The sequence below is a fragment of the Nilaparvata lugens genome, chromosome 3, assembly GCF_014356525.2.
Source record: "Nilaparvata lugens isolate BPH chromosome 3, ASM1435652v1, whole genome shotgun sequence".
NCBI classification, from domain to species: domain Eukaryota; kingdom Metazoa; phylum Arthropoda; class Insecta; order Hemiptera; family Delphacidae; genus Nilaparvata; species Nilaparvata lugens.
The window spans coordinates 20,931,805-20,937,810 of record NC_052506.1 but is presented as its reverse complement, the minus strand read 5'-3'; positions in this window follow the sequence as shown (position 1 = coordinate 20,937,810).

Sequence of the window (6,006 nt, the reverse complement as noted above, 5' to 3'; positions counted from 1 at the left end):
GCGCAGTGTACTGAACAGATGTCAGTCCGGGATGCTGGCCGTTGCCATGGCAACCAACCCCTGACTACAGTGGCCCCGCTAATCGAAAATTGTCAATACTCGCTTCGTTAAAAAACAATGAAAGCTCGGTGAGTAACTCCCTCAACTGCTTGCCATTTACGCCATATGTGCTGGCAATTCTATTGTACGTATACTATTCAGTACAAGCTACCCTTCAGTTGCACTGATCCTTAGGGGTGTACTATACAATAGAAGAACTTTGGGGTTTCTGTTATTGGGATGGCAAGTAGTGATCTTTGGACAAGTTGCCGTCTAAAAAAATATTATTCGAAATGAGAGTACTTAGTTACTTAATATCGATGCCGGTGGTATACGGTTGACAACTGACCCCAAAAAATTGAATAGATCTTTATGAGAACTGTTTTGCCTTCATTGATGATCTGACAGCCCGTTCTGAAAAGATCAACCAACAATATTAACAGTGGATTTTACCAAAAAGTGGAATTTTCTCGATTGTGGATACTATCTAGAATCCAGAGGTCTCTGAACAATACACTTTGCATGGATGCTCGTCATATTTAATGTTATCAATATGAATATATTAAAATAGAAACTATTGAAAAGTTATGGTGTATCTTTGTTGCTAATAGGAGTCCAGTAGTTGATTCACACAATGTGAACCTCCAAATAGTTTTCACTCGAACAAAAGGGAAAGAACAAATTATTCAATTCTAAACAGAATGTTTACTGGCTTGAAAAATGTTGCAATTGAATTGTATTATTTCAATCTAAAATTGATGGTATAAAGTAAGACCGTACTTCTCAATAAGTTTATGCTCTGTAGGATAGGAAATGGGAATTGTTGTTCCTTATAGGAATTCTCACACATTTTCTTGTGAATACTGCCATACGAATCAATGCTATTCTTGTTGTTCTATTCACGAATGAACAAGAGAGGAGCAGCAACGTGTATTTGTAGTACACGTATATTTGTATTGAAGTATATTAGTATTGTGTATTTGTATTGAATCTTGTATCATTGTTGAAACGGAGAACTGTGCTGAAAAACGTATTGAGGGAAACATAAAAATATAATCGAATTCACAATTAGATCAAGAAATAAAGAAAATTTGGATACATCAGGATATTTCAAATCTTTTATCAACAATGTACATAGTTCTTAGGAGCCGTTTAGGAAGTGGGAAAGAATAGTCTGCCAGAGTTTAAACTTGTTTAAACTGAACCATCCTAGGAAATCCTCCAGCTCAAGAATGTCAAAATGAGCCTCTAAAAGAATCATCAAGGCTCTTCCAATCATAATAGTATCTAAATTATTAATGAATTATCAAAGTCTCTAGAGCCTTCAATAGTCTCTCAATTTTTGATACTCAAAAGAACATTATGTCAATGTTATGAATAAGTGCAAAATCAACAATTATTTGTTCTCTCAATTTGTTCTTGTAGCGTCATTATAAGCAGTTAAAATTCGGCTACCGGTTATTTGTATTCCACTCCGAAACTTTTTTCACTATAGAAAGAAAATTCTTCAATCACAAATATATCATAAACAACTCTAAAGCTGATGCGTGTACAATGTACTCTGTATAGTTTCTTGAATGATTAATACCACAAACAATATTAAAAATTGATGCGTATACAACGCAATACAGCTCTAAAACGTATTAAAACATGGAACAGGGCAAGAATAATTAACCATCATCGTGTCGGAACATACTTTTGAACTTTTCACCGTGCAGGATATATCACAGCATTTTGAAAATAATTTCAATTGAAATTGACCAGGGCACTTTCGCACTCACCCAACCATGAGTGCGCGAACATCATGATTGAAAGGGCTCCGATATTCACGGGCGGGGCGGGCGTCAATCCATTGTTCATGACCGCGTCCATCAAATAAAAGGGGAGAGCTGCAAGCGAGTCCCCCTTCCACACTAACCCCCCCTCACAACCCTTTCTTCTCCAATAATTGTTTTTCGAAACAATTGACCGCTATCAATGGTCTAAAATTTTCCACCATGGGAAGGAACCGTTTAGGAAGTGGGAAAAATTAGTCTGCCGTCATTGACAAGCCTGCAAAATTCAGAAATTTTTAATTTTCACGCTTGTGAACTGAAAAATCTCCGAGCCCTATCAAGGGATATTCGCTTTGTAATAATCCAATGCGAAAATGTATAATTGAATTTGATGATTAACATTGAATTCAATGTGATTTTCGGGGACTTCATTTTACTCATTCATAGCAGTGAGATTATTAAAATATTGTATATTACAATATGTCGATATTTATCTGTAGAATAAATTATTTTTAAAAACGATTGGCGAACTCTTCACACTCGATAACGACAATAATAAAATATTTCATTATGCTATCAAATTAATAGTTTATATTTATTCAGGTTTGATTCACTCTTTAAAAATAATCAGACTCTATAAATGTCTTATTTCAATTTTTTAGTACCTACTTTGTCTATCATAGTCTGTTTTCGTTGTTGATTTAATTTGGTAATTTGGTTTTGATTTGTTTTAGAGCACAGGCTCGAACATAAAATTGAATAGTTCAAATTTCAGGCTTGTGACATGCTAGTAGAATGCTAATTGCATGATCATAAGCGTTTTACTACTCGATTTCTTCTAGAATCGGACGTAATTTTAGAATTTTACAAGAATAAGAAAGATTGGACAACGAATCAGCCTTAAACAGAGTGAGGACAGGAATGAGTGGAGAGGAAGAGGATTGACATATTTCTATCCTATGATCATAAGGATACAATAGATCAGGATAGGCATCAATCGAGTGAGAATTTTATAAAAGTATAGAACAATAAAGATTATTAATTCCGTTTTGTAACAGGAATTCCATTCATTTTACAATTCCAAATGTATCTTCAAATACTGTCTATTATAAAGTCTATCTATTACAAATAACTATCTATAACGAAGTCAAGGGTAATTTTGTCCGATTTTCTATGAAGAGTCCGGGCTTGTCTATGAAGTCTGTTCCAGAGATGCAGTAAATCAAACTTATTTCCTGATTATAGTAAATTATATTACATTGAATTTGATTTGACTTTTATAATATACTACGTGTATTATTATAGTTTATATTCTTTTCTTCATACCTGCAGTGTTAAGAAAAAGGAAATTCGTAAGAGGTTTTTGTTGGTGGGGAGTTCCTTAAAGGTCCTACGTAGCCTGAATATATAATTCAAGCCGTCAATGTATGGGCCTTACGACTGTTATCATAGCCACCTCTGATACCTCTAGTATAATACTCAGCTTTACTTCAGCAGAATGATGGAAATTGATGGTTGTATAGGAATATTAATAACAAAATGACAAAGTAGCTTAGTTCAGAACAATGAATTCTCTCTGAAAACAAACATTTCAATCCCCAATAGTTCTATGGGAACTTTACGACGGCAAACTTTCGCGAACCTTTTTCTCTTAGAATTTTTTGTAGAAGATGGTTTATACTGTAAGAAGCGAACGCCGTCAAATGATTATTGAGAACTGAGGCAGACATTGTCGAGAAATGCTCCCAATTGGATTTGGAACTAACTCTATTCTGCGCTGCGCAGCGCTCCCGGGCTGAGAGTCTGATTGCGTTATAACTTCGATGCTCCATCAAAAGTTTCGCTGCTCTAAGAACTCTTCAGGGGATTGACTTCTACCCTCAACTTCTGCTCTCGAAATTTCTCAGCTCTTGACGTTAAAAAATTTGATGCCGCGTTGGAAAATGAATGGTGTCATTTCCATCATTATCACTATCTCGAATTAATAATAGAGTCAATTTACTATGTCTCCTCAGACCAAGTCTTGAGAAATCCTGCTTTCAAGTCAATATTTTAATTAACGAGAATCAACTTCATCGGAGTTAGAAGTGACTTCACAGACCAAGTATTGGGAATTTCTGTTTTTGAATCAATAGTCCAATTATAAAAAATCAACTTCATCAGAGTCAGAAGTGCGAACTTCATCGGTAATGAATAAATGATTCCCTACTTATTTAACAGACTTTCTACAAATATTCATGACTCTAAGAACGATGTGATGTTGTATCTCAATAATAACAGCACAAGCTATTTATAAAACTAATAATATTACAAACGTACACATAATTTAAGAACGTCAAGTTGAAAAAATGACAGCATATGCTTACATTATTAGAATTTTTCAATTTATGCTGGCTGAAGTTTTAAAATTTTCCTTTTATTGTCACTGCCGCCTGCCTCAACGATAAAAATTTATTATTACTTGTGTAAAACAATTTTTACCTTTTCCTTTTCATCTCATTCATTTCTAATAAATTTTCGGTATTTTCCCTTTTCTTTATCAATTCTCTATCAGAAGATAGAGAATTTCTTATTTTCTGTATTTATTTAATTATTTATTTTCTCTGTATTTCTTATTTTCTTGTTGCAATTTGAATTTGTTTTCTTTTATCTCATACTTGAAATCTTTGAAGTGTAATATTTATTTTGTCTAAGTTCATTTATCTTTTGTAACTCGTTCTTTTTGTAGCTGGGCACCCGCCGAAAAACCTTCGGGTTTGGCAGGACCCTCAATTGTTTGTATTGCGAATAAAATTTTGATTTTGATTTGATTTGATTATACATAATTATATTGAATAATATTGTTAATCAAGTGATGTAATTTAAGTTAATTGTATTGATCATTACACTATTTATTATAGTTAATTGTATGATCATTACACAAGTATTTTTAACTGGTAGGTTCTAGTAGGTTCTATCTTGTAAAACATAGTAATGATTTGCCGCAACAATTGAAAAATCATTATACACTGATTGAAGGGATTCAATAGTTGAATCAAATTTGGGTAAAGAAAGCTACGCTGAAGCTCATATGAACCATTTCGGTTAAGACGGAGAAAGATCAGCTTTCCGTTAAATCCTGGAACGAAACACATATTTTAGATGTGTTACAAAATGATAAATTCAACCATATCTACAAGTAAACTCGCTCTTCGCTCTTTCCATAGCTGGTTTGAGTATTAAAACAGTTCAATCAATTCATGCTTGCATTTAATATTGTTTTGATTGAGTCAGATGATGGTTAAAACTAGAATTTGAGTTAAACTTTCTTGAAGAAAGCGATCCTAAGTGGTAGAGTGGACAGTATATTTCTTCTATTTTTCGTCTTATTTCATTCTTATAATTTTATAATTAGCTATTTTTATAATTTATTATTTTTTATGTTTTCTATCTTCTTTTTATTGAAAATTGTATTTTGTTGGAAAGTATTGCATAGTGTGGAGGAGGCGAAATGGGTTTTTACCTGTTGTCTCCATGAATAAACAAATAAGCTCCCATTAAAGAAATAAATAAATAAGCTCTCATTACTGTCTAAACTTTGCCACATCATCAAATAAAAAAGTCATTCTATTCTCTTTTCTGTAAATTGCCTTCATTGCTTGAGGCAACATGAATCTCAAACTCCTGTATTATTTGAATCCATTCGAAATAAAAAGGATAACGTCATCGGGCGAATGTTGGCAGTAGAGTGCGTATCGTATCGTATCGACCCAATGACAGTGAGACGTACTAAATTTATGGCTTGGTTGCGCATAGCGAGCCTCAGCCGTTGCAACTAGGCTTCCAGCATTCTATTCTGTGATTGGCTGCGATTGTGCTTCCATACAGTGCTGCGCTCTACTCATTCGCTGGTCGTTTTTCCAGGGTGATACGCTGGAATTGTAGATGGGAGTAAAACCTACTCGATTGAATACATTTCAATAAACTACAAATCGGATTTGAATGAATCGACAATGCTTATGGAAAATACATTCAGTGAATTTGATTTGAATTTGAGTGAATGTAATAATGAACTGGAGTACGCTTGAACACTGGAATACATTTAAATATACTACTTTTAATTAAAGTGTTATGAATGTATGTGTGCTGTTACTACTAGAGTGAGTTATGTCACTGGAATAACACTAATTTAGTACTATTAAGCCCTCTTAAT